This window comes from Otolemur garnettii, unplaced genomic scaffold (genome assembly GCF_000181295.1).
Source record: "Otolemur garnettii isolate 467f Iridium unplaced genomic scaffold, OtoGar3 scaffold00021, whole genome shotgun sequence".
NCBI lineage: Eukaryota > Metazoa > Chordata > Mammalia > Primates > Galagidae > Otolemur > Otolemur garnettii.
The window spans coordinates 10574182-10600251 of NW_003852416.1; the positions used below are offsets into that span (position 1 = coordinate 10574182).

General features: G+C 36.6%; 2 protein-coding genes across 4 annotated transcripts in view; one reads left to right on the forward strand and one right to left on the reverse strand.

The window, feature by feature from the left end:
• The window catches only part of SHOC2 (SHOC2, leucine rich repeat scaffold protein), an 80832-nt gene extending 60887 nt beyond the window's left edge, over positions 1–19945 (reverse strand). The window contains exon 1 of one of the 2 annotated variants that reach the window (XM_003787169.3): positions 19841–19945. The gene's annotated coding sequence lies outside the window, so the exon portion shown is untranslated. Of the gene's footprint in view, positions 1–1509; positions 1535–19840 lie in introns of those variants that run through there. The other variant, XM_023511673.1, reaches the window with a different exon arrangement.
• A 406-nt stretch (positions 19946–20351) lies between these two features.
• The window catches only part of BBIP1 (BBSome interacting protein 1), a 13592-nt gene continuing 7873 nt past the window's right edge, over positions 20352–26070 (forward strand). Inside the window, exons 1-2 of one of the 2 annotated variants that reach the window (XM_023511607.1) lie at positions 20352–20662; positions 21266–21356. The gene's annotated coding sequence lies outside the window, so the exon portion shown is untranslated. The remainder of the gene's footprint in view (positions 20663–21265; positions 21357–26070) is intronic. The other variant, XM_012803627.2, reaches the window with a different exon arrangement.

Genomic DNA, 26070 nt, shown 5'->3' on the forward strand with positions numbered 1-26070 from the left:
AAAAAAAAAAAAAAAAAAAAAAAAAGTCTTTGGATGGGGCTAAAGAATTGGCTATCTATAGGCCAAGAAAAGAAAAGAAAAAGAAAAAGAACCTCAAACTAAACGTCACATTATATACGAAATTAATCCAACTAATTTAAAAATTAATTAAACCACAGTTAATTTAAAATAATAGATTTAAATGTAAAGTGTAAACCCATAAAATTCTTAGAAGAAATATACAAGAAAGTCTTCAGGACCTAGAACTAGGTGGAGAATTCATAGGAATGACACCAAAAACAGTCCATAAAAGAAAACATTGACATAATTTTGATACTGCATCAAAATGAAAAAAAATTTTACACTGCAAATATCCTGTTACAAGGACTAAAAATAAGATACAAATGGGGATAAAATATCTGCAAACCACATATTTTACTAATGTCTATATTTAAAAACATAAAGAACACTCAAAACTTAACATTAACGAACAATCCAAATCAAATATGAACAAAAGATTCATGTAGACATTTCATCAAAGAAGAGATACGGATGACAAATAAACTCAATTAAGATGTTCAACATCATTAGCCATTAGGGAAACAGAAATTATCATCATGATGAAATATCATGACACACATATCAGAACTTGACCACAAAAAAAAAAAAGAGAGAGAGTGCGCAAGAGAAGGGGATACAGAAATAATTTAAATACCACTATTTTGCCTTTTCATTCAAATATGTGGTCAATCTATAGAACGAATATGGGAATGTTTCTTTCAGGATACTCAATCATTCTCAATAATCTATTCGCCAATTATCCAAGCGGCAAGGTTGTGTGAGTGGTTCCTGAATTTGTTGAAGGAAAAATCGGATTGAACATAACAGAAAAACATTAAATAACTAAAAAGAGAAACTGATAAAATCATCACAGCAAACAAGAAAAAAAAAGAATCAGTAAATTGGAATGTTCATAAATTTGTTGTAATACCTAAGCAACACCTGAATATAACCTTTTTAAGGTTATAAATATATAAATCACTAGATTTATGTATATTATACATGTAAAACTACATGTAACATATATGCATAATGACATGCACATGTAACATACTTCATAATTTTGAAGGGATATTTTTATTACATAGTGTTTTCACTAACTGTGCTGACTTTTACATGTAACTCCCCAAAATAGTGCTTTCTTCGTAATATGATTAATCTGCCTTTTTTAAAAAAAGAAATATAAATACATGAGAGTACACATCTGTGGAAGAGCACAGAAGAATAAAAAAAAAGAATAAACACCAAACTTAATGAATGTAAGAATTAGATAAATGAACCAAGAAAAAATGTTGATACAAGATTTAGAAAGGTAGGATTGCTTTCTACAGTTTGGGGAAACATTCACTAGAAAGAGTAGCTAAGAAAATATATAAAATAAATGTATATCTTAAAAACAAAACTTATTTTCTACCCTCATCTCAGTCCTAACCCTATAGATTTCAGCCAGTGGTGGTGGTGGTTCATTACCTATAATCCCGGAGCTCTGGGAGGCCAACGTTGGAAGACTGCTTGATGCCATGAGTTCAAGACCAAACTGGGCAACATGGCAAGACTCCTTCTCTACAAAAAATTAAAAAATTAGCCAGGCATGGTAACACATACCTGTAGTCCCAGGTAACACATGCCTGTAGTTGGAGACTACTTGGGAGACTAAGGCAGGAGAATCCCTTGTGAGGCTGTAGTAAGCTATGATTGAGCCACTGTACTTCAGCATGGGTAAATGAGCAAGAACCTGTCGTTAAAAAAAGTTTTTAAATTAAAAAAAAAAAAGAAAGAAATTTCTTCCAATAATGAGTTCTGAAAAGTATGCTAAAAAAGGCGGTGCCTGTGGCTCAAAATGGTGGGTGCCGGCCCCATATGCCAGAGGTGGTGGGTTCAAACCCAGCCCTGGCCAAAAAAAAGGATATATTTATAAATTTAAATTCAGAACCTTAGAGATTAACTGTATGGTCATGTAAGTCTAATTTTCCATTAATAGTAGACTATATAGGTAGATGTTTCCACAACTGACCATTAGGAAGTGATGATGTAGCTCAATTCAGAAAAGAACCTGACTCATGTTTCCTTGATCTGTGTACCAATTCTTAGAAACCAGCACTGATTATTCCTTCATAGTAATACTCGTAAGGGTATATGTTTATTTTAAAACTATACTTCTCTTGCCTAGGAGAAAGAATAATTCAGAGAGGTGAGGGGGTAACTGGATGTCCAAAGATTTGCTTAAAGTCTATCTATATTAAACTTGGCATACTTGACATACTTGACATACATGAAAAGTGACTCTGTCTCTTCCCTCAATTCTCATGTTAAATGGAGATATCATCTAGTTAATTTCCAACGCAAAAGTAGAATGCTTAAAAGTAACATCTTGAAAAGAAAATGCTATTAGTGGGTGGGGGTCATCCAAAAGATCTGGAACTGTAGGTTTGGGTTCCAAATCCCTTGATATATATTACGATGTTTCTTGGGCAAAAACTGTCGCATACCATCACAAGAAAGAGACCTCTCATGACCCGGCACAAGTTGGGAAAAATTGACCTGAGTGGAAATGGTGGGAAATTGAGAAATGAAGCCGGAAAGATGGGGAGCGGAGAACTAGGCTGGTATCAGGAGGATGACGCAGCTGATGACTGCAGCCAGCCCCTGAACCCGGAAACAGCTTCATTTTTAATACAGTGTCTTAACAAGGTTGTATAAATCTTAACACATGAGGTAGAGATCAACCTTAAAGAGGAAAAACTATGTGCATGTCAGTAACAAAGTATGCATGGGCTACATGACTTCTGACAGGTGAAAATAATGTTATTAAGGGCGAAGTGGTTGGGGGGGGTTGTTCCCTGAGCATTTCCCAGTCTGGGGGGGTCCCCTGCTGGCCACAGCCCACTGTCTACAAAAAACTACTTCCAGTAGTTTCTAGGCTTCAGGTTTTTCATTTGGAAAAATGAGTTTGGAGGCTATATAGATACCTCAAAGTTCTACTAAGACTTAATAGAAAGGAGTTCAAAAGAAGAACAATTTTGAGTGTTAACACATAGTTGGCACTCAACATTTACTATCAGCCTGGAAGATCAATTCTAACAAATGTCCCAGGTCAAAAAACTCTCAGATTTATAAAAACGTATGACCATAGTTAAATGTTCTGAATGTATTTACATACTGCAACAGTAGCTATCAGTTATCCACATTAAAAAGCTTATTAGGTTCCCACAGCTATGGGTAATCATACTTGTTATACAAACACATGTGGTGGAATACCTACCTCTATTAACATGAAAATATTCTGTAATACATTATCAGCATTTCCCAAAATGTTATTTCTACAACATCTAGTTCCATGGTCAAAAGGTTTAGGAAAAGATGTTTTACAACTATAATTGTACTCTGTCTTTAGAGCAGAAATGATTAGTGCTCTTTGTGTTCTTCACAAAGTACATTATATTTTACACAAGATTTTGTAAATTTATTTGGATCACAAAACCTTTTCTGAAGAATAGCAATATCTCATTGTGCTCCAAGTGCTCGAAGTACAATTATTTAGTAGTAAACAGAGGTCACTAATTAGACAAATTAGAACAGGGATAGAAATTTACAAAATTATAAAAAATTTTATTGACATTTTAAGATCAGTGGAATAACCAATAACTGGTGTCACAAAGACTTAAAACTGAAAGCTCTTATAATCTACCAAGCATTAAAATTTTCTGTGAGTCTGTTAGATGTGCTTTTATATTTGGGACTAAGAAAGTAACATATTACATAGTCAATCACATGAATGAAATGGGGTGGAAAAAAATACCAAGCTCCCCTCAGTTGCCATCTTGTTCTTGCTAATGGATAAAGGATAAGTAAAATGGAACTGAGTCAAATGAATATCTGAATACAATAGAACCTCTGTAAGTTAACCACCTAAGGAACTCTAACAAGCTGGTCAATGTACAGAGGTGATCAACATAAGCAACTAGGAGGTGGTGCCTGTGGCTCAAGGAGTAGGGCGCCGGCCCCATATACCAAAGGTGGCAGGTTCAAACCCAGCCCCGGCCAGAAAAAAGAAAAAAAAAAACAAACATAAGCAACTAGGGCTTGTTGTACTGATACATACATGTGGTACGTATCTGATCAGTGAAAATTAGGTCAACTTAAGAAGGTGGTCGGGCAGTGCCTATGGCTCAGGGAGTAGGGTACCGGTCCCATATACCAAGGGTGGCAGGTTCGAACCTGGCCCCAGCTAAAACTGCAACAACAACATCAAAAATTAAATAAATGAATAAACAAAATATAATAAAAAGAAGGTGGTCAATGTAGGGGGTGGTCAACTACAGAGGTTCTATTGTACGTTCAAATCTGAGACTAAAAGGAGGCTTAACCATCAGCTATCAAGATTTCTAAAGCATATTTCTTTTAATATAAAGGGCCATTAAGTGAGAAGAATAAATTGACATTTCCTTTGAAAAATAAGACGCCATTCAGAATACCAGATTATTCATGAACTAACCTTCATATGTCAAAGTGCTTAAAAATATTCTAGTGGTAGAATCTAGTGCATGAGAGTTCAATTTTAAGATTCAGCTGAAAAAGCCATCAACATCTAAAGCAAATTAATCTCTAAAACTAACGCTTAACTAGAGTATTAGTTTCTAGTCTTATTCTTGACTCTTTCTGATATTAGCACAAGGCTTCATAAATACAAAATCAATAATCAAACTCAAATATTAAATTGTGATTTTTTTATTTAAAAAGTTGGCCTAAAAAAACCTCTGTAAATGAATTGGTTTTGGCTTTCAGAAACGTATTTTATCTTATTAGCATATATTTTATTTTTTACAGTAAAATAATCTTAATTCTGACAAAACTACACCTATAGCTGTTTGGATTTCTGGTTTAAAAATGGCAAAAGAAAGATGGTATGGCCTCTCTCTTCCACTTAGAAAAAAAAATTGCAAAACACCTAAGAGAGGAGAGTGAGAAGCAATAACATAAACTATATCTTCAGCAAACTAGGAAACATCCCTAACTACACTATACCAAATGCAATCAAAGTAAAGAGAGATGTTGAAATACCTCAAACCAGAGAAATGGTTTGCAGCTTCATCTCAAAACTATCACAGATCAGTCCTCTATCATGACACAGTCAGAAAGGCAAACCCAACAATTCCTTGTTTGGAACATGTAGTTTTCACAGAACTTATTTGGCAAATTGAGACACAGGACACCCATAATTGGACAAGAAATCATAGAGTTTGAAAGAAATCATACTTTTTTCCTGAGAAAAGCTGATGCAAAACTCATCAAAATAAACATGATAGTGGTAATACCGTACTTCAAGGATTATAAGAATCTGTAACAGATTCCTGAAAGCAGAACTTTCAGGTCAAAACTAATATGCATTTTAAAATTTTATATGTAGTTCCAAATGCCTTCTTTCAAAGAGACTGCATTAACATATACTTTCCCAATTTTGACTAATCATTTTTATCAATCCAACAAATGAAAAACGATATATTACTTTAATCTACATAATTACTGGTAAGAGTGAGCAAATTTTTCCATTCCTCTACCATTTGTGATATACTGATAAGATGGCCTTTTGCTACATTATGCTTAACACATACTGTGGTTTTGAGTTTTAATAATTTGCCAAAATTTAGTAATTAGGAGTTTCACATAAAAATCCAAACTGCTCAAAAAAAAAAAGAAAAAAAAAGTTAAGATCAGGGACGATGGCTCATGCCTGTAATCCTAGCACTCTGGGAGACTACGGCAGGTGGATCACTTGAGCTCAAGAGTTCAAGACTAGCCTACGCAAGAGAAAGACCCCTCTCTAAAAAAAATAGCCGGGCATTGTGGTAGGCACCTGTAATCCCAGCTACACAAGAGGCTGAGGTAAGAGAATTGAGGTTGCTGTGAGCTGTGACACCACAGCACACTACCCAGGGTGACAAAATGAGACTGTGTCTCAGAAAAAAGTCAAAAGATTTGGACATCATTAAGTCTGTATTTCTCCCCCCTCCGTTTCTTTTTTTTGAGACAGAGTCTATGTCGTCCTCGGTAGAGTGCCATGGCATCACAGCTCACAGTAATCTCAAACTTTTGGGCTTAAGCGATTCTCTTGCCTCAGCCTCCCAAGTAGCTAGGACTGCAGGCGCCAGCCACAATGCCTGGCTATTTGTTGTTGTTGTTGTTGTTGTAGTTGTCATTGTTGTTTGACAGGCCCAGGCCGGGTTCAAACCCACCACCCCCAGTGTATATGGCCAGTGCCCTAACTGCTGAGCTATAAGTGGCCGAGTCCTCCCTCCCCCTTTTCTTTAAGAGACAGTTTGTGTTGCTCAGGCTGGAGTACAGTGGCTATTCACAGGCATTATTATAAGGACCCTACATTCTCATAAATAATGCTCCTACCCCAACCTCCCAAACAGCTGCGACTATAGGCACACATGCCTGTCTCCATATTTCTTAATGACAAAAATCAAACTGGAAGGCTGGGCGCAGTAGCTCACACCTGTAATCCCAGCACTCTGGGAGGCTGAAGTGGGTGGACTGCTTGAGCTCAGGAGTGCTAGACCAGCCTGAGCCAGAGCAAGCCCTCCCGGAGTGTTGTAGCAGTGCCTGTAGTCCCACCTACTCAGGAGGCTGAGACAAAAAGATCACTTAAGCCCAAGAGTTTGAGGTTGCTGTGATATGATTTCATATCACTCTACCCAGGGTGACAAAGTGACACACTGTCTCAAAAAAAAAAAACAAAAAACCTAGCATTGAAGAAAAGCTGTCTCTTCCAAGAGTGCTCCATCTCAACCACCTCATACATTTCCCCTATCATGTTCATTTATTTATGTTACTTGCGTGGTCTCCTGAGGCATTAAAGTTTAGGATCCCAATTCTATTGGTTTATTTTGTTATCTACTGGTTATCAGGATTCTTTGTATAAATGACATATCTTATCTTATATATATCATATCTTATATATGTACCTATTTCCACTGCTGATAGTTTTTATTTTAACTTAATCACATCATTCATAAATATACATAAAGTTTTAAAAGTCTGGAAGAACAACCATCAAATATTAGCAACATTATCCCTCAACTATAGGTGATCATCACTGTTCCTTATCTCTATATGTATAGGTATGTATATCTTTCAGATGTATGCAATGAGCAATCAATCCTTTCATAATTAGTAAGAAAAAACTTATTTTCATTTTGAAACAACATAACACTAATAACTGTTTGGTTATGTTGACATTTAAGCTGACAAAGGATAAAATCAATTAGAATACTTATGAAGAAAACTTGAATGCATAATACGAGGTCAATACGAGGTATAAGCAAAGATCATTTAATTTAGTCTGTAACTGCCCATAAAGAATTTAACATATCCAGTACTGAAGGCCAGAATTACAATATAAACTGTTTTTACAAGCGGTATCTGAAAGCACATGGAGTGATCTGACTTTTAAAGTTGTGAAACAAGTTTTTAACTATTAGTTCAGAAAACCAATTTTTTCCAATTGTAAATATTCATAATTTTTATAGATATAAAAAGTTTATTTTCATTCAGTTAAAATTTAAACCACAATCCTTGCAGAGAAATGAGGGGGAAAAAAAAGTGCTATAAGTGCTATTGGAAAACAAAGACACTTAAACCAGCCAGGAAAGTCAGTGTAATCCGTAAAGACGTCTTTAAAGAATAACTTGTAAGCATGAATCAACCAAAAAAGTGAAAGGGGGCTGAGAATCCAGAAGTCATCTTGATTCCATCTCTCTCCCCGCTTTGATTTTCAAGTTCAAACAATCATCAAATCCTATCTATTCTTCTCCCAAAATTTCACAACTTCATCATTTTCTCATAGCCACTACCCTGCCAAAGTTTTATAACTGGTCTCACCACATTCACCCTGGCCTCCTGTTCTTACCCTAATGACTACACTGTAATTAGAGTGATCTGTTCAAACACTCAAATCTAATCAGGTTACTATCCAATTAAAAGGCCTGGAGGGAACCCTCAGGATAAAATCCCAAATTCTTTTTTTTTTTTTTTAAATCCCAAATTCTTTACAGTAATTACCAGACCTTTCAAGATTTACCCCCCTCCCCCACTTACTTTTGCCACAACTCTAATATTCACCTTGTATTCTGGTCGCATGCAGTTCTTTCACAAATTCGTGTGTTCAGAACTTTGCACAAACTATTTTCTTCTGCCAGAAACATAGATTTACAGCTCTTCACTGAATTAACTCCTACTTATCCTTCAGATATCAATTTAGAGGTTTAGGAAACATTTCCTAATTATTCACAAGCCTTTCTGAATATCACTACCTCTGTGTTCCCACTTAAAACTTTCCCTGTTACAACCTTAAGCTGTAGTATACTTGCCAGGTTAGTTGTGTGATTCCCTTATTTAAAGTAAAAGAGAAAATATAGGCCTTTCTGTCTTTTTCACAGTTATATCCTAGCACTTTGAACAATACTTGGCACATACAGCAATTATATTTATTGAAAGAATGATAAACACCAATGCTGTCCAAAAAAATGTATACACATTTTAAGCACTATAATCTAAGTATTGCTTTTCAAAGTTGAATTGAATTACAGTAGCAACAGGTAGTATGATGTTTGCTCAAAAGATGGCATTAATCAAATGAATGCTAGCTTCACCATGTAGCAGGCAGTACAATCAAAGAAAACATCAACAGCAAGGGAACACAGCTGTTGAGAAGGATGGGCTAGAATGGGAACATGGTTGTTGGGAAGGACAGTTGTTGGAGGAGCACAGACCATTTTGAAGTGGTAGTTGAAATTCGAGAATGTTGTGGAAATACAATGGAGGCGTGAATAATGGGGAGACCTTAAAGGATGTGGTGTACCCTAGAAAGCCTGCTACACTACTGGTACTTGAGGAAGAAACTGAAAGGGCACGCACAGGGATACAAGTGGACACTTTCCTCAACGATGCTCAAGCAGTAGTTTGCTGCAATCAGAACTGTATGGATGCTTGCTGACAGTAACCACTTCAAACATCTCTTGTAATTGCATCTCTTGTATTCCGCCTCAATATATTGAGAATTACAATTTTAATAGACTTTTCCTTTCTTAAAATGTGTATACTATTTTTTGGCACCCTCTGTATTTGTTAACTCAGCTTTTTATCTACTATACTAGACAGCATGCTCCCTACATAAAGCAGTAATTTTTACTCTAAAGTAAAGCTCATATAAAAAGCTCTACAACAGGGCAGCACCTGTGGCTCAAAGGAGTAGGGCATCGGCCCGATAAACACGAGGTGGCGGGTTCAAACTCAGCCCTGGCCAAAAACTGCAAAAAAAAAAAAAAAAAAAAAAAAAAAAAGCTCTACAACATAAAAGGTATTTAGGACTTGTTTTACTGAACACACAGTAAGTCTCAATAAACACTTGTTGAATGAAGACAGTTGAACAATGAACAAAGGCAAAGTCTTACCTCATGCATGGAGTTTCCCTATATTCTACTTAAAATTCACTCTAAATCACTCAAATTTTGATATAAATACCTAAAAATGATAAGATTTCAACTGCATTTTCCATTGTTTCAGAAGGTCTAAAAGGCCACTTAATTCTTTTAAACAACTTGAAGGACAAAAACAGCTTTCCCTCGCAAATCATATAAAGCTATATATTTTTGTAGTTTAATAATTTAAAAACCTTCAAAATGGGAAAGACCAAAGATTGATTCAAAGACCAAGAAAGCACCAACATTTAACAGTTAAAAGGAACGTTTTTGTATAGAGTGAAAGAACCTGAGATAGGAATAGTATTCCTAGAAGCTAAAAGAATAGCTATCTATAACACACACAAAAAAGATCTATTTGTCAGTATTGGTTAGAATTATGTCAAGAGCCCACAACTCAAAGCACTCTTAAATTCATGCATTCAACTTTTCCCCCCCTTGTTAAGAAAGCAAGATGAAATACTTCAGACATGTTATGAGATAGATTTATTTTACATAGTAACATGTAAATGAGAGTTTTTCAGGAAATCTACACTATTTTTTATGAGAATGCAAAAGACTTTATACACAATTTAGATTCCAGGAAAACAGAGTTTGGAACAAAGAACTGAAAATTCCTGTTCACCCAACTCACAATAAAAAACTGTAACTGGGATTACAACTCTCTTGTACAACATTTCAACTCATCCTACAAATAAATTGCAAAATTCTCCAACAGTCTCAAAGTAAAAGGCAGAGTAGGATAGAGGGGATTTAAATGTTTCAAAATAACTGAGATATAATAATAAATATCAAGTATCTTGACCAAACATTATTTGAAGAGCTTTTATGCCACATAACCACCACCAAAAAAAAAAAAAAAAAACCCCTACTTGTATTTGTATAAGCTGCCTTTCTTGCCAAGGAACTCCAAACATGTCATAAACAAGTATTTCCAAGATATACTTAATCTTTAATTCCCATGCAAATTGGCAACTGGTTATCTAATTATCGGAATAAAGCAAAAGAGAGAAAATATAATTTGTACATGATGACTATAATATTCAAATCCATTATTTTCAACTAAAAAAGGATTTTTGGCATGTTAAGCTAAAAATAAATTAATCAAACTTAACTGATTTTTGTGTGTGTACATAATACACACATTCCTTCATTAGGTCTGATTATAAATCCTTTCCATTACTCTATAAACTATCAGAAACTGTCATAAAAGGTATAAACAGAAATGAATGTACTATAAAGATTAGAAGAATGTGTGGTCTCAAGGCAGGTAGCTTACATTCAACTATCAGTTAGGTTGCCATTAATAAGAAACAAACCGCCTCTCTCATGTTTACATAGTTCATTTTTTGAGACTTTATTTAGAGAAAGACCTCTTTGTCCAACTAATTATTTTACTTATATACTATCCTGACAGATTGGTTTTTAAAAATAGAATTTCATAATATGATAGCAGGCCAAGTGAGGGTATAATAGGAAGGCAGCCATCTGCAAGAATGCCCTCACAAAGAACAGAATCAGCTGGAGCCTCCATCTTGGACTTTCTAGTCTCCAGAACTGTGAGAAATATATTAGTGTTATTTAAGCCACACAGTCTATGGTATTTAGTTATAGTAGTCCAAGCAAGCTAAGACAAATTCCAAAATATGATTCCCAAATAGGTTATAGAAGCTTTAATATAAAAATTCCATACCAAAAATATGCCAATCACTTAGTAATTTGCAGATGGCAAGTAATATATTATTTAAATCTTGCCAAAAACAAAAAACATTATTTGACAATAGTAATTTCCAGTTGCAACTCAAATATTATCAGTTTGCATAATTAATTATAAAAACTGGATAGTGATCATAGGAATAAGATGTTCTAATGAAAATTCTCATTTTTATTTCATGAATTCGCTAGTTATAGTTACCAATTTTCAAATAATTTGAATATAGCAAAACTTCAATTATATTAAACCTAACTTGTACCTTATTCGATAAAATAAAAATCTTCAAAATCTTACCACAGAATGATTATTGTTATATCAACTATCATGTAAATGTCAGAGGTAATTGAGTTCCAATTGAGAAAAGGCCAGATAAGTTTTTTATATTTTTGTATGCAGGTAATTAGTCATGCATTAAGGCATTACTCACAGAGCTAATGCTACAAGACTTGCACAGTTGACTTTTAAAGCAAATTTATTAACTCCTTTTTTCACATCATAAAGTTTTTTAACTGAAATATTTAACTCTAATATCTATCAATGTGCAATTAGTGTAGGCTGAACTGGGTCGCTTTGTAATTAACCAAATAAGCTGATAAAAATACGTTTCATCAAGATATTTTATAACCATATGTTCTTGAGCATAAAAATAAGCTAATAGAATTCATTCCTTATAGTTAGTTTCTAATCAATTTTAGTATCTGGTTCTCTTTGGCTGAAACAATGCTGCAATGCTTGGATGGTACAACACTCTGTGGGAAAAGTTTAAATAAAAATTATTTTCATTAAAATTATTAAGTATTCTTCAGAAGCATCAAGAAAATGTATCAGAGTTGTCAAACTTTCTCTAAAAGTTTAAGTCGTGTTTTACAAATAGTGACTCCATTTTCAAAGTCACTTTTCTAAAGCCCCCAAATAAGTCTTGTTTTTCATGCCTTATTTGCAATCTAAAACATTACCACCTAATTTTTATGTCAAACATTCACTAACCATCTTTAGGCATTTAGTGCCCAACACAAAGCCTAACGCAATCTCACATATTTTGGGGGCTTTAATATGCTTTGTTCTTGTCCCAAATACTCATGTTCTGTGTGTATTACTATAAGCTATTATATAACAGGAGGTGGTGAAAATTAAAAAAATACTGCAGCACTACCAGCCATTTAGCATGCTGAGTTCCCACAGTTGCTTAGTGGGTGTTCTGAAACTAGGCCATATTTCTAGTATTAAGAATTTCAAATCACTACATACAAAGCACAGAAATAAATGTCTTCAAGATTAAATCATAAAACCTTACTATTTTAAGCTGCCTAGTATATAAGCATCCCCTTTCTATGAATTTATATCTGTAGTTATCACATGGTAGATAAACCAGTATTTGTTTTAGCAACAAAACAATTAGCTCTTCTACCTATCCTTATATAGTCATAGTGAATTCAGCTGAATTCAAGTAATCACAATATTAAAATAAAATGGTCTGGTTCATCTGAACCAGAACTAAAGCTCTCCAGTGAAATTTTGAATTCTATATCCCAGATATATACAAACCACAACTGAATTGAATATAATCTATTTCAGATCACCAAGTCTGTTAGACACCACATACTTTTAGCAAAGAAGTAATTATGAACATCAATCTAATTTTCAGTCTAAGTGACCAGAAAATGCCAAGAGAATAAAGCTTATTCTCTTTAGTAGAATAAAAAATGCAGAAACATTTATACCATTTTGTCATATCATTGCAACAGATAATGTTTTCACTCAAACTGATCAAGAAAAACATGCTCAGTTACTCAATTTTACTTATGTCATAGCTACGTAACAAATACATGGTAAGTACAAAATCTACATCTACAAAGTACGAGGTAGTAAGTAATATACTGCACTGATTGAGTACTTTCAAATAATTATCTGTTCAATTTTGTTTAAAAAATACTGGTACTTACTATGTTCCACATCATTAAGCAAAGCTTTCCAAATAGAAAAGCTTAACATAATAACTTTAAAATTACTTCATTTTGGATAGAAATTTTTCTGACATACACAGTTTTATATTTAACAAAATTTATTAACATTAATGCCTTCTTCATAATGCCAAGTCATCATTATTGCTAAGCTATTTACATATAAAACAGACGGTGTTTCAAAAGATTCTATGTATATTTAGCACAACATTAAGTTCTTGTAAACTGCTAGTTTAAAAAGATGTCTTGCATATGCTTTTTAAGTGTTTTTCCTCTGCTCTTATTTTCAATGTTCTTACAGTTTCTAGGAGTAATTCCAGTCCTTTTATATATGGTTACCAAACTTTTAAAAACGTACATAATATGAAAATTAAAATACCTGAATTAAAGGTGAAAGAACTAAAACTAGAACATTATGACAACTCTTTTGTCCTTTTTAACTGGTCTATTCCATTTGCTTTGGGGCTCTAGACGAGTTTTGTTTGTTTGTTTGTTTTTGCAGTTTTTGGCAGGGGCCGGGTTTGAACCTGCCACCTTTGGTATATGGGGCCAGCACCCTACTCTTTTGAGCCACAGGAGCCACCCTGGGGCTCTAGACTATTAAAACTAATTTTCTGGCTTGGCTCCTGTGGCTCAAGTGGCTAAGGCGCCAGCCACGTACACCTAAGGTGGCGGGTTTGAATCCAGCCCAGCCCGCCAAACAACAATGACGGCTGCAACCAAAAAAATAGCCAGGCGTTGTGGCGGGCGCCTGTGGTCCCAGCTACTTGGAAGGCGGAGGCAGGAGACTCACTTGAGCCCAGGAAATAGAGGTTGCTGTGAGCTAAGATCCACAGCACTCTACCCAGGGGGATAGCTTGAGGCTCTGTCTCAAAAAAACAAACAACAACAACAAAAAAATACTAGTTTTCTACTTGGAGCCTACAAGGTCTAGTAGACATTATACACACACACACTCTCTCTCACATATATACTGGACAAACAGCAGTAAATAACAACATACTCAATGTTCATTTTGAGGCTTACAGTCTGGCAAAAAAGAAAAGCATCAAAAAATTACAACAAAAATGGTAAAGTGTTATAAAAGAGGAAGTACAGGTGCGACAGAATCTTAAAACAGGAGAACCTAATTAGGGATCAAAGAAGGTCTCCCAAAGGATGGGATATAAAATTGAAGCTTGAAAGTGGGTAAGCGTTCTGTCAGGTGAAGAATGCATGCAGAACCCACAGATGACACCAGAAAGTTTCAGTTTCCTAATAAATAACTATGTGACAAATGAAATGTTACTACATTTTTGAGTAACTGCCAAAGTAGGAAAATTTTTAAAAGAAGTTTCTCCAATATCTATAAATAACAGATCAGAACAAAAAAAAATGCAATATGAGAATGTTTTAAAATGGAAAACTATGGCATTTGGGGGGAAATAGGAGTTTGAGACATCAAAATGAGCCTCACTACGTCCTTGAAGAAAGTATTCAATCATACCACGTAAAAAAAATTACTCAATCCTCATGATCAGAAAACTCTAAATTATGAAATCATACAAAGCCTTCTTTTAGGATATAATTGCTGGTAATTATTGGTAATACAATCTGACTTACCTAAAGAAGAGTGGCACTGTCAAGTACGTACAAAAAAATTTACATACATACACACATGCACACACACACACTCTCAGAAGAATAAATTTTAAATTATGTAATAAAAATTTACCATGAATTCTAAGAAAGTTCATAAATGTTACTCTAACATGTTGCATAAATTCTGAGAAAAAGGTATTTAAATATGATTTTGAAACATATTATCATTATCCAAGTCCTAAGTCTGGGAATTATTCTCTACATTAAGATGATATATTCTCCTTGTGTTTAATTAAAGGTATTAATAAAAAATACATGTACGTAAAAGTATTAAATAATAAGGTGGAGCATTCCCATGAACATTAACACAAGTCCACAGTTCAAAGCCCAAATAATTTAATTTAGGGCACACACAAAATAATCTCTAAAAATGTAAGCTTTCATGAAAGTCTACTCTATGACCTAATATTATTAATCCAAACTGTTATTTCCCTGCAATTCTCCAAATGGACCTTAACATTTCTAAACTTTGTGCTTTTTCTACCCTCCACCTAGCCTACTCATTCCTCAAGAGTTAGCTCAGGTCCCATCCTCCTTGCAACATATTATCATTATCTAAGTCCTAAAAGCACTGCCAGTTATACATTCAGCCTGAGTCTTAACTCATCTGAGTTTGTCAGTATATAATGCTATTAAATCACTGCTCACATTGTTTAACAATAAAATCACTGCTCACATTGTTTAACAATTAACTATTGACTTGTTCAGGTCATGTAATAAACTTTAAACTTACTGTGTTTATTGCTTGGGACACAAATGGCATTCAATACAACTGTTATGACATTAGTGAATATGAAACTGTAGTTAAGAAATATTTATAGAATACTGAAAACTTTAGGACTATCTGCAAGACTGAGAAAGTCTTGAAAGCCGGAAGAAGTGTTATAACACCAAATTGGAAACTGAGAAAAGCCAAATTTAACTAACAAAATTAAGTCCAAGTTCTAAAAATTAAGTTTCAGGACAGGACATTTCCACTTTACCTCCAAGACAGCAGAAAAACTAAAAGACAAAAAAGATTTTATCTTTGGCAACTGTTAAATTACTTAATCAGAATTGTATTATTTTTAAATAGTAATCGAGGGCTAAATATTTCAACATTAGAAGTCTTTACAGTGATATAAACAGAAGGCAGAAGTGCCAAAATAATTCATAAAAGTTTATTTCACAAAGGGCTAATTATATTATACCCCCTTTTAAGGTCTCTTATAACGGTTTAGCTGTAAGCAATATGTTCATTCTTTTTTACAGCATATAATACTTTTCACAATCAGTTCAGATTTCTTTTTTTCCAAATTATTAAAGAGGTACATACACTTTGGTTACATACCAGAATTGGCTTTTGTATTGTTAACAGTCTACAGTTTTGATCTTTAGAGAAGTTGGAATGAGATACACAGTGTGAAATCTAATTAGTTTTCTTTTAAATGTTGATAATGGGAACTGTACACTCTCTTAAGAAGCACATATATTACCAACATCTCAAAAGTTTAAGGTCCTTGATATTCAGTGTATGCTTTTATGTGTTTAAATGTTGCTCTGCTAAATTGAAGATGCTTTATTAAAAATTTAAGAACCCAGGGAAAACACCAAAGTCAGAATGAACATTAGTTTATCTTAAAATAATACGATTACTCAGACTTCTGCATGTTCCTTTCAATCTGAACTGCTTCATGAGCACTTTTCTGAATGCTGCATATCAAGTTCAAGCATACCACAGGTTACCTGTAATTTAGAAATTTTTCAGAATTTAAGTCAGTTTTGAGAGGAAGGTAGAAAAATATAAAATTTTAACTACTATACCAACAGAAAATATTTCAAAAAAGATCTACAGGGCACAATTTCAATGCAGTGTAAGAAACAAACACTTCAGAAGACAAAGTAGGCAGTTAAAAAGGGGGGAACAAGGACAACAGATGATATATGTCCATAGTTTAGTGTATGAAAAATTTAGCCTTAAGTTATGTCTGATGCATAACACACAAAACGTGAAATAAAAGTCTACCAATAAGCAAAAAATAACCAACTTAATATCTGTAGTACTCATTTCTCAAGCATCATATAAAAGTACTGAAAATGTACCATTCTACTGTTAACTTACAATTTCTATCTAATTCATCTATTAAAATACCTACCAATTAGCTACTATTCTTATTAGGACATGTCAGTGTCCATTTTATATCTAAATTACCTTAATTCGTATTTTATAAAACAAGTTCAAGAAATCTTCCAAGTCCAAACTATAAACCTAAAACTCACTAAAAGATATGAAAGCTAAATTTTTTTTTATTGTTTTTGGTTTTATCCTAAGCATAAATTTTATGCTTTTTCATACATGAAGGACACATGAATGATATGAATTTAGAAATTGAATTCTAAACATTTATTCTTTCACTTAATTTTCAGACTTCAAAAATACATTTTTGTATCTACACAGTTTTAGTACATCTTTATTCAAAAGCAGATTATTTTATACTTAAATATCTTCTTAAATTCTAAAATTTAAATTGTTTAGAGAACACAGGTCTTCTGGAAATATTAAATTATGCAGTAAATATTGATAATCAATATTTTCAAAAGAAATGACTGTAACTTAACCTGTATAATAAAGAATTCTAATTTCATTCACCCTTCTCCCACAATCCACATGGATAAGCCAAGGTAAAATATACTAGCAGCTATCAAAAAGCTGTCTTTGGGAGTATTCCATATAAAATTCCATTTTATGTCTCTCTGATGTGGGGGGGAAACTGTTCTGCCCTAATCCCAGGTAACAAAAGAAACAGTAATATTTTAAAAGCATAATTCCAGCAAGCTTTAACAAAAGAATTTATAAATTTTGTGTTCCTATTGAAACATGAAATGTTTCAAATTTCTGACTGGCTTATACTTCACAAGTTGATGCATGATCCTTATTTGCAACAATGACCAAAACAGCTCTGATCAACTTTCTGAATATGGTAGTATTCAGTAGTTTAAAAGCTAAAAACAAACGGAGCTGCAAGTTAATAATGTTTACCTTAACATCACTCTTTAATCCATAACAATTTAGAACATGAGAAAAAGTTTAAAATATGAAAATTACCTTAATAATGAAAGATCGGAAAACACATGCCAACTTAAAATAAACGTAGTTGTTTCCTCAAAAATGAACAGGCACCAGGGGAAAATGTACCCTAGAGACAGGCTATACAAATAACTTCAAATCAAGATTTCAAAAACACAGTTTTATATGTTAGCTTTATATGACATTTAACCCAACTAAAAGTTACAAACTTTAGACAAAGCCTTTGTTTTTGCCTGTGATCTATTTTTCAAATGCATATTCAAAACTACATGAAAATTGTACAGGGTACTTTGTGTCCAAATAAGGATAAAAGGTGTATAATATTCCATCTAAGTTCCATATGTAGAGAATGGTCATTTACATATTTTATTTCTAAAAATTCTTGTCACTGTCACAGAAAAAAGTCAACATTTGATAAATTCAGACCATAAATATAAGCTTACTAAATGCTACAAATTGTATACAATAGCTAAGTTTCTTCAAATACATAGTAACAAATAGTTCCAGGGGCAGGACAAGAGATGAGGGTAGAGATTAGAACACTAATAAACTGAGGTCTTTAAAACTACTTTGAATGTTGATGTTACAACTTAGATTCAAAACACTTGGTTACTCAAGCCTAAACTAGGATTTTGAAAAACCTAACGAAAAATAACTTCCTCAAGCAGTAATCTCTCCCAGCAGATACAAGACGCTCCTGACATCTACGTATACAAAACTACACAGGTGTAAACCTAGAGACTGTTAGTTATCAAGCTGGAAGCAAATACACTGTACGGTACAGTCCCCATCTGCAACCTAATTTTGCTTCAGCATCCCCAGAGACTTCGAAAATGTTTCTTTGGGTAGGTTGCAAAACGGTGCTTCCTCTTTTATTCTCATCACCCTCATTATGATACAAAGCAACAGATAGACAATAAAATCAAATCGCCAACTCTAAGGGCCGAAAGCTTAAACACACACACACACACACACACGCACACAAAGCACCTTCTCTGCAACTCCCAAATCGGTATTCATTCCACCTGTTTGTAAATCCATACTTCCACAATAACTCAAACCCTTTGTTGATGAAAGAAAGGAAAGGAAAGAAGGGGGGGAGCAAATTACTGCTCCGGAGTCCTCATTCTTCCACCTAGGCATGGGGGGAGGGGGACGGTACAAAACAATGGATGCTGAGGGGCTGGAGAAAAAATCGTTTTGCCCCGAAGCCTCTTGCGTTAGGAGCTCGGCAGGGGACACCGGGAGAGTTAGAATACTTTTCCTCTATCCCTCAAAGGTACGCTATCACTGAGAGACGTTGCCATTAGACTTGTCCAACAAGGCGGTCTTGGATGGCTACAACTCGCTTTACCAGGCAACACACCCAAAGCCGTTTCACCACTCCTCACCGAAGGTGTTTAGGGAGAGGAGCACGGGAGAGCGCGGTGGGCTTTGGGGACGGCGCGAGAAGACTGCCCCTGTATCAACACCTCTGCGACTGGGCCCTCGCCAACGATTTACTCGACCTCGGGCGCCCGACAGCCTGGGCCCGCTGCCCCTGGGAGCCAGGCAGGACACGACGGTCCGCCGGGCACCCCCAGCCCGCGCCCTCGCGCCGGCTCGCCCTCGCCCAAGCGCCGTCCCGGCAGCCGCCGCAGGCCCAACCCGGCCGCTGTCAGGGCTGGCCGACCGCCTCGCGGCGCCCGGTTACGGGTTCCCACGCGAGCCGGCTCCGAAGGCCCAGCACTCCCGGCGACAGCACCCAGGAAAGCAGCGGCCGCGGCGCCTCCCAGGGCCCCGGCCCGAGGGCCTCGCCCCGGCCCCGCCGGTTCGCGCCTGTCAGGGAGCGCGGGGCCTCCCCCTACCGACAGCCAGCTCGACTGCCCCACAGACAGGAAGGAAGGCAGGAAGAACCGACCAACATCCACCCTCCGCCTCATCGGCCCCTGGTTACCGTCAAGAACCCCGACTCCGCCATCCTCCTAGCTCGCCCTCCTTCCTCCTCCTCCTAAGAAGCGACGCGGCCTAACCGCCGCCCCCCGCCCACCCCTCCCCCACTGGCCCCGCCCCGCCCCGCCCGCTCCTCCACACACTCTCGATCCGACGCCCCGCCCCACCCCTCTGGCAAGGGCCGGTCACTCGCCCGGGAAGGAAAAATAGGCGGAGACCGAGCAAACGAAGCTGCCCAATCACGGCGAGTCATTGGCGCCAGCTTCCCTCTCCCCGCCCTTTTCCTTTCCTCCCCGCTCCTTTACGCCGTCTCCCGCCCACTGGGTGCCGCTGGCTAGCCGGCTCACAGAGTAAGCTTCCGGCAGGGTAGAGTGACAACTTCCAACCGGAAGTTACTGTTGAAGCTACGGCTGCCATAACTGAAAATGGCATGAAGTTTCCTGGCTTCCTGTTTCCAGAGTGACGTAGTTTTTTCCTTCGTCCAAAAAAAAAAAAAAAAAAAACCTCACTGTTACCCCGGGCAACGTCTCAAGAGGGATGCATCTGTAAGTAGGCCCAAAGAGGACCACAGGTGACCATACACTTCATGTTTAATTAGAAAAGTTAATTCATACTCAAGACTACTGGCCCGGTTTCCAGACCCTTATTTTGCTAAGACGTCTGGTCACTTACCTAGGAAGACAACAGTTTAGGGCTCCGAAAATCTGTCTCCTGACCGGAAGTTGCATTTTCCACTTCCGAATTGGATTAAGGCGGATGGGTGGAAATAACCTCCGCCGCCCTCGCCCCAGGGGGTGCCCATGCTTGACCTGAGTTGCAAAGTGAGGTGAGTGTGCCTGGGCCCCTAGCTGTGGGACGGGCCCGGGCCGGATGGTCCCCGGGGGACGGAGCGCTGAAGCGAGGTGGGCTCAGGGCTGCTTCCGCTGGAAGAAGGTTTTCTTTCCGGGCTGGCCAGGTGGCGGCCCGCCCCTCTGAGGTTCCCGGTGGGGCGAGGCCTCCCGAGCCCCTCAGAGCCAGCCGGGTGGGCCCTAACGGGGAATGGGCGCGGATCTCGGGGCGGAGTCCACAGCTCCAGCAAAATGGAGCTCTTGACCACGCCTCCGCAAGTTCCTATTAAGTATTTAACTCCCTGGCCTTGGAGGATGGAGGATTAGGGAGCTTGGGGAAGTAATTTCCCACTCTCAGCTATTGAAGAAAAAGATGATCCCTTATCACCTCTAAGTCTTATTAACCCTACGCTTGTCTTCTTATTCTGTTTTTTACCCCTTTCCTTTTATCTCCTTTCTTGAGTCTTTACAAGCTTTGAGTGCAGTTCTGTTTGGGGATAGGATATCCTGATCCTCCATGTCTCCGGTGATTAAATATTTGTAAAAATACCGTATTACTTTTATATGGCTCTTTTTAAGGTTATCACTTTATTATCTCGTAGTTCTTCCCATAGGCTTCAGTCAAAAACTCTTAGTCATCTTGGTAATATTGGATTGGATGCCTAAGCTTCAGGAAAAAGACGAAAATTACAGGTAAATTAAAAATTGTTTATACCCAACCAGCCAACAATGAGGGTGTAAACCTACCTTCTTCTTCTTTTTTTTTTTTTTTTAGCAGTCTTTGGCCTGGGCTGGGTTTGAACCCACCGTCTCTGGCATATGGGGCGGCGCCCTACTCCTTTGACCCAAGGCGACACCCCTTAATTTCTTTCCAATATGAACTACTCTGTTTTTCTTCAGGAGTGATTGTGGTTCTGTATCCAAGATGTTGCTACGCTTGGAGCTGTGTTTCTAGATTCTCTCCCATTTGAAAGTCATTTCCTATGAATTTAGCACTTTTTTTTACCTCTTTTATGACAGCGACTAGTTTATATGACAACTGCTGTCTTTTTAGCTGTACTATCATAGTTATTGACACCTAAATAGAACAGTTTGTATGAGATTCAACTATTTCACTCTTTACATGATGATATTTTGGTAAATACTTACTGAAAGATTGAATATACTGGATGTCCCTTGAATGCCCAAGACACTGCCAGACAAGTGTTATGGACTTGTCTTGTATGCAAAAATTCAGCATAGTCCCTGCTACTCAACCTTTTCTTAGGTTATCCCTCTGAAGTCTTTCCAATGTGATATTTTCCCCAAAATATTATAAAATTGCTCATACATTAAAAAGCTGAAAGAATATAATTAACATTCATATACCCTTCACTTGTATCCAACAGTTGTTAACGTTTTGCCATATTTATTTCATCCTTCCTCACATACTTTTTCATTGACATTGAATCATTTGGGAAAAAGTTGCAGATACCTATTATTAGTCAGACACCCCTAAGATTTCTTATATGAATTTTCCTGAGAATTCTGAAGTTCTCCTGAAAATGCAATATTGTTAGAGCCAAGGAAATTAGTACTTCTGTTAATACTTAAAATCTAGTCCATGTACAAATTTTCCTTACTGACCCAAGAATATCTTTTATAACTTCTCCTTACCCCTCCCCCCAAATCAGGATTCAGTCAAGGTTTATGTATTGTAACTTTTTAGCCTCAATCTGGAACATTTCCCCCATCTTCTTTTTACCCCTGTGATTTTGGCATTTTGAAGAGTTCAAGCTACAAGTCTTTTTGGAAAATGGGGCTTTCTTTTTTGTTGTATATTATAAACAAGAAGTTATTTAGAACCTTAATCAGATTAAGTTAAACATTTTATTGCAGGATTATGTCATAGCATCCATACTTTTGCATTCATGACTAAGACTTCTCAATTACAACTACATGTGCTTTTGCAGTGAGTTGCTAGTTAAATCCATCCCACTTCTCAGGATGCTCACCCTTCTGTGGGGTCCTACAAAGAAGAGTTTAGCATTTAATCCTCTCACGTGTATAGTATGTGTTAGTGCCCTGGGCTGGCAGCATAGACTGCCTACCTTTAATAAAGTGTTGCTGCACTGCCTATTCATAGAGCTGATGCAATGTAATCTGCAGCAAAGTGTACTGATGTCATCATAGTTTCATGAGTTTCAACTCCTGGCACTTTACTGACTGTTGTTGAAAGATGTGTGGGCCCTGCAATTCAAATACAGATGAATCTTGATATTATCAAAGCAGATACCTAGGCAACTATTTGCCATTTGGCTGAATTCCAATTTAGGCAATGTTATTTTTCTCCCAGAAATTCTCTTACAAGTCCTAATTGGTCCTGGTGTTTTTATGATAGCTTTCTGGCATTAAGCAGAGCCTATTAAAAATTGCAAAACCAAGAAGATGCTTAACACTTAATACATTAGGAACGTGGGTAAAGAAGTGTGTGTAGAATTTACTTTATGATCACAAGAGGAAAACTCTCAAGGGTACCAACCTCATGTGTTCCTCCTAGCCTATATTATCAACCTCACAGTTGGTCCCCAAGTTAATAGAAATTGGCACAAGATTGAAAAAGGAATTTATACATGCAAGGCTTTCTGGGCATGGGGTAGGATGGGGTGGGGTAAGGAGATGAGCATTTGCTTGAACAAAATGGGGACAGTGCCAGTTAAAGAACAAACAGACAGGCTCTTTAGACAAAGGGGCAGGGAACTTTTAAAGGGTAAAAAGAGAAAGTTTGACACTAATTGAAGTCATAGCATGTAGAGGCAGAGATTTGTTGGCAGCTGCCCATCGGGCAGTCATGCTTCTTCATATATTGCATGTCTTATTAGCATGTTAAATCTCCATGGTTGGACATGATTTTTAGCATAAAAATGAGGTAAAAGGTCTGCAAGCTATCAACTTTGGACTTCATCTTGGCAGTGACCAGTTTATGCTAGCTGGCTTTGACTGGGTCCCGTAGAGACTCCTGCTCTGATAGCTGCCATGTCCAGCTAAAGAAAGCAGAACTACCTTCTATTGAAACTGGGTGTTAATCATTTTCAAAGCTTTAATTCAGCTTTGTAAGCAGACTTAAACTTGGCTTAAGGCTCAGGCAGGTGGCCAAAGTCTACCTTCTATACTACCTCACTTTGACTTAATATTTGATCATGAAAGATAAGTGAAAGGAAGAAAATGCACTTAAGGAGGAGGAGAAAATGCTCTGGGAGGGCAGAATCTCTTAGATTGGTATAGAATGTTTTTAGCCATCACAGTGAAACTCAAGTAATGTATTGTATCAGTCACTTTCTTTGTGTACAAAGAAATTTGCTGATGTGGGACTATGAAACAATTTTAAGTTGACTCCTAATTCAAGTAAGGCAAAATAATATTCCAATTAAGACCACAAGTTTGGGACTGTAAACTAATACAACTTTTTTGGAAGGAAGTATGGAGAAACCTCAAAGAACTCAACCTAAACCTCCCATTTGATCCTGCAATCCCATTACTGGGCATCTATCCAGAAGGAAAAAAAAAACCTTTATTACAAAGATACTTGTACTAGGCTGTTTATTGTAGCCCAATTTACGATCACTAAAATGTGGAAACCGTCTAAATGCCCTTCAACCCAGGAATGGTTTAGCAAGCTGTGGTCTATGTATACCATGGAATTATTATTCAGCCATTAAAAAAATGGAGATTTTGCAGCATTTGTACTAACCTGGATGGAGGTGGAACACATTATCCTTAGTGAAGCATCACAGGAATGGAGAAGTACGAATGCTATGTATTCAAGTTTGATATGAGGACAATTAATGACAACGGCACAATAGGGCATGAGGGAAGGGGCGAGCAGACAGAGGAGGACGGAGGGGGTGAGAGTAAGAACAAGAAAAAAATAGTGACTAATTCTCACATAAATTGGATTCGATTTTGACTAAAGTACATTACTTAAACATTGATTTTTACTTTGACTTGTTAATATGTTGTTCAGGATACAGGATACTGCATCCTCATTTAAAAGTGTATTATAATTTCCCCTTTATAATACATTTTTTCCAATTTTAATATCAGGTGTATCCAGATTAGGCAGAATGATTTTGAAGTATTTCTTCTTTTTCTATTGTCTATAAGATTTGGCATGATCTGTTTTTTGAAATTATCTTTTATTTATAAATATTAGTTGTCTATTTTTTGAGACTTTGGGAAAAAACAAAATAAGAAGAAGTTAATTGATGACTCCGTACTACTGCACCTCAGAGTCAAAGCATTCTGTACTAGACATACTCTTATTTGACAATGCGAATGTTACTTTATTTGCATTACTGTTATTATTATTGCTTAATTCTTTGTTGCAGCAATCATCTGATTTCTTTTCTGAATGTATTTATCTTTATTCTTTCTCTAGGAGGTTTTTGTTTCTAGTCCTTATCTTAAACATTGTTATTGTTGTTAAATTTTAAGCCTTTTTAATTTTGTGAAGGTAAAAAGTAGAAACCTAATAAACACATGTATATGTAAAAATAAAAAAATTAAAAAGACCACAGGTTTTAGAATGAGACCTGGGTTTCAGGAACAGGACCACTCACTAACTGGCTGACCTTGGACAATCTACTCATTCTCTTTATTTTCTATTAAAGGAGTCTTAAAACGCCTCAGGATTTTTGAACAGAATTCAAATATATGCAAAGTGCTTTTTTCATTTTATTTTTAAGACAGTATTTCTCTCTGTCTCCCGGGCTAGAGTGTAGTAGCTCATCATAATTCAGGGCAACCTCAAACTCCTGGGCTCAAGTGATCCTCCTGCCTCAGCAGCTAGGATTACAGACATGAACCACCAAGCCTGACTAATTTTTCTGTTCTTTTGTAGAGACTAGATCTTTTTTGCTCTCGCTTAGGCTGATCTCAAACCCCTGAGCTGAAGTAGTCCTCCCACTCAGCTTACCAAAGTGCTAGGATTACAGGCCTGAGCCATCATGACCAGACTAAAGTGCATTTGCTCGGTGTATTGCACATGGAATGTAGTTGGTGTATTATAGTTATTATTAGTGACTTCTAAAGCAGTTCTATTTGGGCACATAGTTGGCATTAAGTATTTAGTGAGTGATAGCAAGGCATGTTGGTGCACACCTATAGTCCCAGCAACTCAGGAGGATGAGGCAGGAGGATTGCTTGAGTCCAGGACTTTGAGATTGCCGTGAGCTATTACAATGCCACTGCACTCCAGAGCAGGTAGCAGAGCAAGACCTTATCTCAGAAAATAAAAAAATATTTACTAAGTGAATGAATGAATGTAAGACAGTAGTTTTCCAAGTTTAATGTGGAAACTCAAAAGTCAGATATTCTGATTTAGTGATTCTGATTTCTGGAGCACTCTGTATCCTTTTTTTTTTTTTTT